This window comes from Cyprinus carpio, chromosome B5 (assembly GCF_018340385.1).
Source record: "Cyprinus carpio isolate SPL01 chromosome B5, ASM1834038v1, whole genome shotgun sequence".
Classification (NCBI taxonomy): Eukaryota; Metazoa; Chordata; class Actinopteri; order Cypriniformes; family Cyprinidae; genus Cyprinus; species Cyprinus carpio.
Genome location: NC_056601.1, coordinates 29,835,869 through 29,849,698, shown reverse-complemented (window position 1 = coordinate 29,849,698; position 13,830 = coordinate 29,835,869). Strand labels below are relative to the sequence as shown.

Sequence of the window (13,830 nt, the reverse complement as noted above, 5' to 3'; positions counted from 1 at the left end):
TATTCCCAATCAGCTGTTTCTGTTTAGCTCCTCGTTTAGTCATCCCTGTTTCATCCTACTCTTTGGTCTGGTTGATGTATTTTTTTCATGTGGATGTGGATTTTACTTATGTTTATTCCTCCATGGATTATTAAAATGACTTTCTGAGCTACTCAGTATTGTGAGTTTTTGTGTTTGAAACATAGCAGAAGACACCAGACCAGAAGTTATTTAGTAGAATTTTTTCTTTCTTGTGTTTTATTATTCCCCCCAAATGGATCTAACCTGCCTGTCCAACTACTATGCCTTGAGAAGGAACATTGTTCCTTGGAGGTCCACACTTAAAACTTTTTGGATTTTGGTGTACCAAACTCATTATCGGGACCTACAGTAGGCACGCCCACCCAGGGAAAATTTTGCTGCTTTCGGGAGTGGGTGCTGGTGAACAACAATTCGGCATTCACCATCTGCCTCATGGTGGAGGATTTCACCAGTTCCCCCCACTCCAAATCCAGAGTCCAAGCCGCCAGCACAAGATGAAGTGAGTCATCAAGCACCCCGGCGCCCAAACCCAACCTCACCTCTGACCAGGTGTTTGAGCCAGAAACATTGCACATCCCTGAGGGAGTTTAAGTGGAATAAGAGGGAATGGAATGGAGCCCCACACACACCCCGCTACTGAGGGTGAGCTATCACTGGCCTCTGAGCCTTTAATATTCTGGAAGAGTTTTGACCCCCTGTTTCTCTCATCAGCTTTGGCCCCTCCAGCCCCTGAACTCCTCTCTGTCTCCTGAGTACCCTCCCAGCCTCCTTCTCCCACCTGGTCTTCCAGTGTATCCACCTGTTTCTCGCCTCTGCTGGCTCCTGTCAGTCCCTCGGCTCATCATCAATCTGTTCCACCCCGTTGTGTGGCATAAACCTCGGGTCCCTTCCAGTCATCAGCTCCGTCTAGGTGTGAGGATCCCCTGTCTCCACCAGCAGCCTCTGAGCCCTGGACTCTACCATGGCCCTCCGACCCTTCGGCTATGCTGGGGCTCCCAATCCAATCGACGGCTTGGTTTAGTCGTCGATTTGCCTCCGCTATGGGATTCCACTCCTCCGGCTTTGCCTCATCCCTCCATCCCTCTGGCTCCATCTAGCTCTTCCTTCCCTTTGGCTCCAGCTGTGGCCTCAGTCGCTCCATCTCCACCCTTGACTTGGTACCGGACCTCTGCCTCAGACGAATGAGCTCCTCATCTCTGCCTTGGCTCTCCAGGCCTCAAGTTTCACCCTGGCTCTCCATTGCTGGCTCCACCTATGTCTCCACCTCCGTTCAGCTTGTCTCCCTGGTTCCTCCTCCAAGGCCTCCCCCCCCCACCATGACTCCTTCCTCCTGTGACTCCACCACTACTCATTAGTTAATTATCAATTCAGCCCTGCTTCTGTTTAGCTCCCTCATTTAGTCGGTGTATATATATATATATATATATATGGACATGCATACTTTGGATAAAAAAATTAATAATTTAGCATCAAATGCATGAATAAATAATTAGTGTACATTGCGTGGTGTCCACACAGAATGAATCAGTTTTAAATTTTTTTAAACCAAAAACAATGACAACAACTCTTTGGCTGATGAGACATAATTTGTAGTCCTGGATTCATGATGACACATAGTGGCCGCAATGTGAAAGAAAAATCCCTCAAAAATATGATGTCATATTGCTATTTTTGATGCATGTATGAAATTAATGGGAAACATAATGCAAACCAGCTGGCATTATTATATTGTACAGACCTTATCCTCCTGACCATCTGAAAAATCTATGGAGCTGTTAGCTTCAACATGAACTTGTTCAATATTCAAAATGTTTTAGATTACACACTGTTCTTGTGTAAATCATGCATGTTCATTTGCTTTCTGAGGATTAATTAAGATCTAATAGGTCCAGCCATGTTAGTGGTGCAGCAGCTTTTACCAAACTTGACACATTATGGCATTTTTTCCTGAGGAAAGCCTCCATCATTTTATTTATTGATTATAGGATCTGAATTCTGTGTGTTTGCAGGATGGAGGCATCTTGCCTGGAGTTGGCGCTGGAGGGGGAAAAAGATTCTGTGTAAAGCAGGAGATTTTAAAGGCGGTACAGCGTGCTTTGAAGCTGCATGTGTTCAGGTGGGAACAGAAAAGATCTCAAGACCCTCAGTGCCATTTACAGCCAGCTGGGCACTGCTTACTTCTACCTGAAGGAGTACGGCAAAGCCTGGAGTACCATCGGCATGACCTTACGCTTGCTCGGTGAGGAACAGTGCATTTGACTGCCATTTATAGTATCAGTAGATTCAGTTTCATTCAAGTTTATGTTCAATGAAAATAAACAGAGTTGTATTTTAATTCAGGACGAGATCGGGAGACCGGATTTGGGGAAGGGAAAGCCAGCGGAAATCTGGGAAAACACTCTGAAGGTTTTGGGCCGCTATGATGAAGCAGCTGTGTGCTGTCAGAGGCACCTGGACATTCTCAAGAACAAGGAGATAAGGTAAAGAAAACCTCTGTCAGGAAGTCCATTATTAGACATGACTAGATGAAGAAAAGTGATTTGCAGTTTTGTAAACAATGTTCATCATACAGTAATGTACAGACATGGCGTCTGAGATTATGATGAATGAAAACACTGGTGCTCAAAGGTCAATATCACATTTACTGGGGTTATGTTTTTATTAATTTATTTTTGTGTGCAAGTACTCTCGCTGAATGGAGACTGAATGTGTTACTGGAGCAAACATTGATGGATCTGATAAACCAAACAAACCACAAATATGATTTGCAGTTGTATTCTCAGGAAATGCATGAGCTGATAAAAATATCTTGAATGCAATCTAAGTGACTTTGGATAGAAAAATCAGCTAAATGCACAAATGTAAACCTTGGATTCAGGATCGGCTTGACCATGGGGAATACAGGTTATGCAGTGTAATGTAAGCTAGTTTGGAGCAAATTTTTTGAAACCTACTTATAAGTGAATATTTATTGCACTTTTAAAAGAATAATACGCAAGCAAGTGCACAATTTTAAAATACATTAATTGCTATTCAGTGAAAATATATTGTAGTTTTAAATTTATATTAAATGCAATTACCTGAATTGTAGAGTGTTTTGATCCACTTAAGCAGGACTATGAAATATGAAATGTCTATGAAATATGGTTAAAGTACTGCTGAATGTACTGACAAACATTTATGATAAATTAAAATATTATTTAATGTCATTTCTATTCAAATTTGTATATCATGTATTGTATCATATTTATAAGTACACATTTGTAATGAAGTTGCAATTTAGTACATTTAAAATATAGTAACATAACTTATAGTAACTTATAGTAATGTAATATCAAATAACATTACAGTTAAGTGCTTTACATGTGCTTCTTTAAAATTATCAAGTGCTTTAAGTGTTTTTTTTAAAAGACAATATAATGATTTAAATATTATGATTTTCTTTGAAGTAAAGCTTTTTAATCTGTCGATTACAAAGTGTACTTTTATATGTGTGCTTTAAGAAACAGTCACGAAAGTGTCTGTCTTTGAATACAACCAATTTTATTGCATTAATATCTGAAAGTAAATTTTTAAAAATAAACTACAAGTGCACATTCAGTACAATTAAGCATGCAATGTTATAAAGCAGCGTTTGCAAGCCATTGCACCTCTTTAATGTGATGTATCTCATAATTTTGATCTCATGCTGACTATAAAGTGCTGTCTAGTTAGGTGGCACACTTGGTTTCAGAGCAGAGCCAGTGTGATGTTTCTCAAACGTTTCTGTACTGTTGAGTCTGGTCTGTTTGAACTGAAGAATTAAAAAAAAAGATAAGCGGTGTAAAATCGGCTGTTGTGTGCAGGTCGGTGAGGCCAGGGCTCTGTATAACATGGGGAACGTGTTTCACGCCAAAGGGAAGCAGCAGCTCTGGGGGAATCTCGCAGGAGCTTCCCGGAGAGCTTCCTCCTGATGTCAGAGACACACTGCAGCGAGCCACGGCCTTCTACGAGTCAGTCCAGCACACACACACACACACACACACACACACACACACACACACACACACACACACAGACAGGAGCAATGGAGAGTTTACTGAAGCATCTGAGCATCATTAGGCAGAATCCACCGAGACCTGTTTGCCTGACTTCAGCGCAGCTCATTAACAGCGACATTTAGCAGATCCTGAAGGTTAAACAGCGCATAAATGAGACGCCAGAGAGACCAGAGGTGTCAGACGGAAGGACAAACAGCTTCAAACAGTCATTAGTAGCTCCTTCTGTGAGTCTGTTTACTAGGAAAACATGGAAAACACAGCTCACAAATATTTAAGATGAATACTTCAATTGCATATCAGATCTGGATTGCAAAGTTTTAACATTAACTTAATGTGATGTATGTGTTATATAAGTCATGCATCAATGAAACGTCAGATTTCTGCAAAAAAATTCATAGTTAATTATTAACCATTTGCATTTATTTGATGGTATTTAAATAATCAAATTTTCATAACGCATTTATTGATATTGTTTAGAATCAGCAAACACAACAGAAAACAATTACATTTATTCAGGTAAAATTCAGTTAGTATAGGACTGAAACAAATGGGTTTTATTGATGGTTATTGTGCATTTAAAACACATTGAGTTTATTAGTACTATCAACTTATTAGCACAGTTTATTATTTATGTTAATGCACAGGCATTTTATATGCAATTTTAAATTTAGGCCATACTTTAATGTCATTTCTGTTGAAACCTGTATGTCATGTACTTAAAAATATTTGCAATTACACATTCACATTGGAGTTGCAATTTAGTACTTTTTAAAAATACATTTATTTAATTGTAACTGTATAACACACTACATTTACAATCATAATAAAGTACTATACATGCACTTTAGTATGTTAGTCAACATGTCAAAACAAGTGTAGGCTACTTCTTTAAAAGATTATTAAAACATTAAGTAAAATCAATTTTTCTTTGGGAAAATGAATGTGTTTTTTACATGAATAAAGTGAAATGCAGAGAGCCTTGTCTGTTTCAGGATGAATCTGTCTCTGGTGAAGGAGTTGGGAGACCGAGCAGCACAGGGAAGAGCCTTCGGTAACCTTGGCAACACTCATTACCTGCTGGGTAATTTTGTCGAGGCCATCAAGTTCCATAGAGAGGTACGAGCCAAACGCCACTGACCACCAGCTCATTCACTGATCTAGCTGAGTGCTGATGTGAAGTCTCTTCTGCGGACTGAGACAGCAGCTCATTCTAGCAGAGATCTGCGTTTCAGAGTAACCACAGTCCCTCCTTGTTTTTCCAGCGTCTCTCCATTGCAAAGGAATTTGGCGACAAGGCCGCCGAGCGCCGAGCATACAGTAACCTAGGCAACGCTCTCATTTTCCTGGGCCAGTTCAATGCAGCCACAGAGTATTACAGGTAACAATGACTACAGCGCCATCTAGAGGATGCATCTTGTACGACCAGCTGTTTATTAAACAAATTTCTTGTTTTGTGAGGAACAAGAAGAAAAACACACACATACAGGCAAACATAAGAACAAAAAACAAAAAACAAAAAACAAAAAAAAAACAATTATTGAAGACAATAATGAAAATAAAAGAGTATATGGATGCGTCACAGTTTACGATCTACGGATTATTTACTGTGTGGTACAACTCACAAACAAGGTAGAGATATATGATCAGGTTCACCTTGATTTAGACAATTTTTGGCATGTATTAATATGTTAACACGCTCTGTATTTTTCCCCTCATTGAAAACAATTTTACACTAAATAACTGAATAGTACTTTTGAAAAATATGTCAATCATAAAGTTTATTGAGGAGAGGTGTGGTGTTTCTTATTTAAGAAATGATTATTTTTATTTATCAAGGATGCATTGAATTGATCAGACGTGACAGTAAGGACTTTCATAATGTTACAAAAGATCTCTATTTCGAGCAAATGCTGTTCTTTTGAACTGCTTTTGACATTGATAATAAGAAATGTTTCTTGAGCAGCAAATCAGTGTATTAGAGTGATTTTTGAAGGATCAAGTGACACGGAAGACTGGAGTAATGATGCTGAAAATTCAGCTTTGATCACAATAAACTAAATTTTAACATATATTTACATAGAAAACAGTTATTTTAATATTGCAATTTTTTTTACTGTATTTCTGATCAAATAATTGCAGCCTCTGAGTTCTTTCACAGTCGTTTTGCTCTGTTGTTCAGGAAAAACTCTGCAGCTCTCTCGGCAGCTGAAGGATCAGGTGATGGAAGCTCAGGCTTGTTTCAGTCTGGGAAACACATACACTCTGCTGCAGGAGTATGAACGTGCCATAGAATATCACCTCAAGCACCTGCTCATCGCTCAGGAGCTTAACGACAGGTGTGAGCCGTGAACACACGCATGCACACACACAGACTCGCTCTCACATCAGCTCGACTCTGAGCAGTAACGTGTTCTGTGTGTCTGGTAGGGTCGGGGAGGGTCGGGCCTGCTGGAGTTTGGGTAACGCTTACGTGTCATTGGGAAAGCACCGTCAGGCTCTGCATCATGCCCGGAAACACCTGGAAATCTCCAGAGAGGTGAGCGCCACACTGATTCTCTGTCCAGCAGTGACAGTCCTGCTTGGTGTGCGTGTAACTGGTGTGGTTTGCTTTGCTCAGATCGGAGACAGGAATGGAGAGCTGACGGCCAGGAATGAATGTGGAGGAGCTGATGGAGGCTCTAGGGGTGAAGGAGGCGGATCTCTCTCCGTCTGAATCTGAGTTTAAAGTGCAGGGTAACACAGTCTCAGACGAATCAGATCTATACAGTATGTTTATCTGCAGATGAAAAGCACAACACTGACACTGACACACAACATTAAACAATTCACCCGTCCTTCAGTATATGGGACAGCAGGGCATGGTCATTATTTACATGCATGTAATAGAAAAAATTAATCAGTTTCAACATTTTACATTTTTGTTGAGTTAAATTCAAAGTACTGAAATTTGAATCTGAAATAAAAATGAATGAAATTAGTATAGATATACTATATTTTAAATATCAAAAAAATATATATCTTAAATCACAAAACACACAGCAACACTATAAAAAAATGTAAACTAAAATTAAAATGAAACCAAAAAATATTAAAATAAAAATTCAATATATTATTAAAGTTGTCATATGACGTTGCTAAAAAGAACATTATTTTGTGTATTTGGTGTAATGAAATGTTTATGCGGTTTAAGGTTCAAAAAACATTTTTTTTTCACATACTGTACATTCTGAAACGCGTCGTTTTTTACAAAGCTCATCATTCTGAAAAGTGAGGTGTGCTCTGATTGGCCAGCTATCCACTGCGTTGTGATTGGCCGAATACCTCAAGCGTGTGACGGAAATGTCACACCCCTTACCATACTGTGATGCTGTGCGAGACAAAAACAATAAAACCCATTACAAACGAGGCATTTGTTGCATCCAGTGGGGACATAATTGCTGATTATAATGACTTATACTGTCTTTTTACATGTTGCGTTGCGTATCGCCCTGCGTATCACGCTGCGTAAACATAAAACCATTTGTCTGCATTTGTGATCTGAGAAACGACAAACAACAAGCGCTACTCTACACTGCTCAAAACTTAAGTTTGAATCATCAGTGGCAAATTCTTTAAATATGAAAACATACTTACAGGTTGTGAGTCAGAACAGCCGGCATTTTAGGTTCAGGAAACAGTCCTCCGTTAAGTGCATTCCGCACAGACGAATATTTTGTTTGAACTTTTCTGGAACAGTGTTGTAAATAAAACTTCACCACTGATTTCTAGTTGTGTCCTCTTTTGGAATGCCAAACAAAGTAGTTTCGCTTTCACAAGGAACACACAGCGTCTCCACAACATGGTGGCTGCAGCAGCAACAATAGGCAACAAAGATTAAAAGTTAACAATGCTTTCTTTGCGTGAACATTTGGGTGGTGTTATGCAAATCTTCCCACACAGTGATGTAGACATGTGGGGGTGTGTTTAAACGAGGTGTTTTAGGAGGGCGTGGACCAGTCTTAACTTTTATAAAGAATATCTCTTTGGGTTTGAGATTTTAGTCTTTGCAACTTTAGGGATCTTATCTATGCAAGAACAGCTTGTAACACTCAAAAGAGAAAAGAAAACTTAAAATCGCATCATATGACCCCTTTAAAACCTATAATAGTATCTCAATACATAAATAACACTGTGGTGGGGCTAGTTTACACACTATGGTCTTTTCAAAATGGAAATCTGTTCGTTTTTTGACATTGATTTAAAAAATATTATTTTAAAACTATGTCCAAAACTATGTCTGCAGTCTGTAAATTGATATTTCATGAATTATCATCAGTATTTGCTTCTTTTTTCTCCAACAGGAGCCAGACCCAAGTTCATCAAGAAAGCCAGCATGGACAGTGTGGACCTGTGGAAATACAGCTCTGAAAAGGTCACATGCTCAACACCTGAGTGACCAGGATTTTACCATGCAGGACATGAACCTGAATCAAAATCTTCTTTAGCCATTGAACAAAATGCCTGTTAAATAAACCCCAACCCTAAAGTCAACGTCAAATTATGGACTCTCATCCAGGAACATGTCCTTCTCGGTAGAATCACAGTCATGCAGAAACACAGACACATGTGTGCTTTAATGCTGCTGTGATGTTGATGTGATGCTCATATGATGCTGTTGTGAGGCTGATGTGATGTTTATGTGATGCTGATGTGATAATGTGATGCTGCTGTGTGTTGTGGGGCTGATGTGATGTTTATGTGATGCTGATATGATGCTGTGTTGTTGTGATGTTGATGTGAGGCTGATGTGATGTTGATGTGATGCTGGATGTGGTGCTGATGTATGCTGCTGTTGTGCTGCAGAATGGAGATGCTCCGGATGTTGATGGTATTTCGAGGAGGTCAAGGAACCAGCTGTCTCAGTCTAGCAGAAGCAAAAGTTACGCAGACAGTCAGTCATCAGATGAGAGACACTGGCTCGACTCACCTGTGGACACTGATGACATCACTGTTCATGTCACACCTCCAGTAAGTATCTATCTGTCTGTCTGTCTGTCTGTCTGTCTGTCTGTCTGTCTGTCTGTCTGTCTGTCTGTCTGTCTGTCTGTCTGTCTGTCTGTCTGTCTGTCTGTCTGTCTGTCTATCTATCTATCTATCTATCTATCTATCTATCTATCTATCTATCTATCTATCTATCTATCTATCTATCTATCTATCTATCTATCTATCTATCTATCTATCTATCTATCTATCTATCTATCTATCTCATTTCAAAACCTAAAGCTGTGTGTGTGTGTATATATATATATATATATATATATATATATATATATATATATATATATATATATATATATATATATATATATATATATATATATATATATATAGCTTAAATTTTGAATGTTGCTAGTGCAGCAGTGTTTTAATAAGATGAATAGTTTTTTGCTGACAGTCATAGAGTGTAAGTGTGCAGATGTGTCCGTCTGCAGGGCTTTAATTCAATCTATGTTTTAAAGTGCTTCACTAAAGGTTCCACTTGATAGCCATGGCTCTCTGTGTTCCTCTGTTAATCAATACACACCAGCTGCGTGGCTGCTAATGCATCTGTGTGCATGTGACTTTCCCAGAGGACGGGGAATATATGAAAGTATGTCTCAGTGTGCATCATTTCCTGCTGCTGACGCCTGTTCAAGACTATCATCTTATATTACACTGTGACATTATTTTACCAGGTTATTTGAACGCAAAAAGTATTTTACATTATAGTAGCATTTGTAGTAAACAATCTATTTGATACTGTTTTAGCTGCTTGGTTCTTTTATTTGATCTTAATTGCAGCTTATTCAACACATTTACAATACAAAAGCAGTAATTTTGCATAGAGGCTTCACACATGATTGCCATTATTTTAGGATCATTTTTAGCTGAGTTTAGGTTCATTGTTGACATGGTAATGCAAATAAAGACCCCAGTACTCGACCTTCGACATGCACAGTGTCAGTGGGTGTTTTAGGGTTTATGCGCGTGACCAAAGGCTGTAACACCGGGGTCAGGGGTTGCTATGGAAACCGTGATGGTGTTATTTGGACAATGGACCTTTCATGGTCCATTCACCTCGCTCTCTCTCTCCCCGTATCTCACCCTCCGTGTAACTGAATTATTGAAGTAAATGCATGAGCAGCAGTGAGAGCTGAACAGAGACAGACGAGCAGTCAAGGGAAGGTGTAGCAGAGACCCTACGCTGATGGATGACAGACATACAGGCTGAAGTATGTGAGGTTTTGCTGTGCATGACTTTGTATTTGCATATATTTGTATGTGATGTTGGGTTTTAACAGTCTGCGGTCTTTCAGGGTGTGTGTTTAAATACTTTGTTTAACAGTCTCTGTTCATTATTGACCCTAAAATCCATCCTCCCTCCCCCAACCATCCCATAATCAGAGCAAAATTAATGAGTTGTTTTCCCACAGTCAGACACAAAGATGGACAGAGAGAGAAAGATAGGACGCACACTGTTGGAAAAGAGCGAGACGTGTCTGTGATTGGACATAAGTATTCATATTTAGTCACACGATGATAGTGATCTGCTGGCTTTATACCTGACTGTGATTGGGTCTTGTGTCACTCGATGAGTTGGGATGTGATGATTAGGTTTTCTCCTGATTTGTGATTGTCTAACAGTGGTTAAATGTTATTAGTATGCATGCTGATACAGGACAGCGGTTGTTACGGTGGAAAGTGCCGTCAAATGTGCCTGGTTTGTGGAAGTGTTGTTGGACAGGGCTGGGTCGCTTTGCATGCTCATTTCACACTGCTATTGACTGATTCCAGATCACTGAAACAAACACCAGCTTATGTGCCACTGGTTTTAAGGTGACTTTTGTATCAGGATGACCGAGATGTGTTAAAAAGGCATTTTGATTTTTAGTTCTGAATCTTTCAAGACCTTTTATGTATTTTGAGTGTTTTGGTCTTGGTTTCTGTACCCTGCTGTAGAGAATGTTTTAGTTGTGTGTGTATCTGACCACTGAAAGGTCATCGTGACACACACACACACACACACACACACACACACACACACACACACCACACACACACACACACACACACACAACACCACACACACACACACACACACACACAACACACAGAGCTGTTGAGATGTAGATTAGAGCTCACATGAGCGTTCACTTATGTCAGGGCAGATATACCAACACATGACCAGATAATTACTATATTATATAAATTACTATTATATAAAAAACAGAAAAGGAAAAACATTTCATGCTAGGAATAGAATAGAATTAATAGAATTGGGTCCATTTCTCATTACTATAAGGTGAAAAAAGAAGCTTATATATTGTTTAAATAATAGTATTTATAAGTTTTTTTTTTTTTATCATACATCACATTCTTTAAATTTATGGTAATTTAGAAAATTACTGTAATTTTATAGTATACAAAATATCTAATTCCAAAAAACAAAATTGAAGAACATTCCCCCACTTTTCATTACTTAAATGTGAAAAAAATATTATATATTTTTAAATAATAGTAGAGTATCTAGATTGTGGCTACAGTATATTTATTATGTGTGATAGTATTTTTAAATTTATGGTAATTTAGAAAAATTGTATTACAGTAATTTTATAGTATGCAAATTAAAGATTAATTACAAAATCAAAGCAAACATCAAAAGTAGAACATCTGGATGCATTAAATTAAAGAGACTTATATAACGTAAATAATTTCACAATGCAAGAAAAAAAGAAACCTTAAAAGCTTTTTTATGCTTTTATTTTATTATTATTATTATTATTATTTTTTTTAGATCTTTTGATTCACATACTGTATATTATTTCTTCCACTTTTACTCCATGATGTTGTTGTTTTTCTGTATCATAAACACAACTTTCACCCATGCTACATTTAGACTGTAGTGCAATGTGATTTAGGCTCTATCCATTCAGAATCTAATGGCTGTATGTAATGTGACGGATGAAAGTAGCATAATTATCTTTGAAACGTGCACACTGATGTCATACTGTGCATGTAACTGGTCTGATTACAGCTGATCGTGTAATGGTGAGCGATGAGTTGATGTTTTGATGTGTGTTTTCTGCAGAAACTGGCTCATGACGCGTCAGATGAGGACTGCTTCTTTGACCTGTTGAGTAAGTTTCAGAGCAGCCGTATGGATGACCAGCGCTGTCAGCTGGACGAGCCACCCAATGGAGAGAATGCTGAAGGAGCAGATCCAAACCCACTCAATGACATGATCGGTCAGTCACACCGCCTCTCTGACGCTCAAGAGATCTCACTGTTCCTTAAAGGAAGAGATAACACAACTATACTAAAATTACACCCCCCCATCAAATTATAATTTGCTTGAAAAACAGTTTAGTCAGGACCACTCTTGTCCAAAGATCTGACAGAGCTTATCATCAGCGTGAAATGATCACAGGTTTTTAAAATCATAAAGCATGAGTTGTTTGTGCTGTTTCTCAGACGCCAGCTCTGCTGACGTCTCCTCAAACGGAAGAGCTCTTCGATTTGATCGCCAGCTCTAAGAGCAGCCGTCTGGACGATCAGAGGGTTAACGTCAGTAACCTGCCCGGACTCAGAATCACCCACAATAACCTGGGCCACATGGGTTGGAGAGAGCGACCCGCAGGAGCCCAGCGATGACTTCTTCAACATGCTCATCAAATGCCAGGTGAGCCGTAGAACCTTCAGTAATCAGTGAAATCTGTGAAAGAAATACATTGAGACTAAATGTGTCTGGGGGTGTTTTAACTCACACCCCAGTTTGTATTTGTGTCAGATAAAAACAGCTGTCTTCTACAGCCTGGTGAACTGACTGGTTCTCTTTGCATATGTTTTAGTCGTCCAGGATAGAGACCCAGCGCTGCTCTCCTCCTGAAGGGGGTCCGCGGGCACCAACCGTCCCAGATGAGGATTTCTTCAGCCTAATCCAGAGAGTTCAGGCCAAGCGAATGGACGAGCAGCGTGTGCATCTCCCGTCTGACGAACAAGAGTCTGATGAGGACGAGAGAGAACCAGGGGCCGCAGACTCCTGAGAAAAACCGGTGCCAAATAGCACACTCAACGAGGACTGAATGAGAAAGGACATTTGATGGGGAGTGTTTTAGACTGACTCTTTCATGAGATGAAGAAATGTGCACTAAGAGACGCAAGTGAGACATGAAAACACAAGTGCCATCTCAGTATACGGTGCAGATTTATGCCTCCTGTGCTTTACAGCCAATGATCCATGATGTTTAATAGAGATTGACTGGGGGAACTGATACTTGGGACGCAATCTCTCTGGGTGAATTCACATTTGCAAACACTGCCTGCACTGTTTCAGCACCTGCTTAACAAAAGAAATGTCACAAATCAGGTGCAAACACTGTAAAAAGTAGTTTGGTATTCTGTTTTTTAGCAAAATATCTAAACAGCAGGAGAGCTGATGTACTTTACTCTTTAAAATGTCTGGATCTGAAAGAACAGCCAATTAAAAACCACCTTTTCCATTTGATGCATTTAGCAGACACTTCAATAACCAGAGTGACTTATGGTACAACAAAGGAAAAAAAAAAGCAAAACACTTTACATTATCTACATATTAAAGTAATAATTCACCCAGATAGGAAAATTTGCTGTTGTTTTTTAATCATGCTCAGGCTATCCAAGATGTAGGTGACACTTTTTTCTTGAGTAGAACAGTAAAGATTTTTAGCTGAAACCATGGTGATTCATAAAATTAAATTTAGCGACTACCCAT

The 13,830-nt window shown here is 39.1% G+C and overlaps 1 pseudogene; it reads left to right on the top strand.

The window, feature by feature from the left end:
* The first annotated feature begins 2,127 nt into the window (after positions 1-2,127).
* On the top strand, positions 2,128-12,489 carry LOC109082244 (annotated as a pseudogene).
* Positions 12,490-13,830: the final 1,341 nt, after the last annotated feature.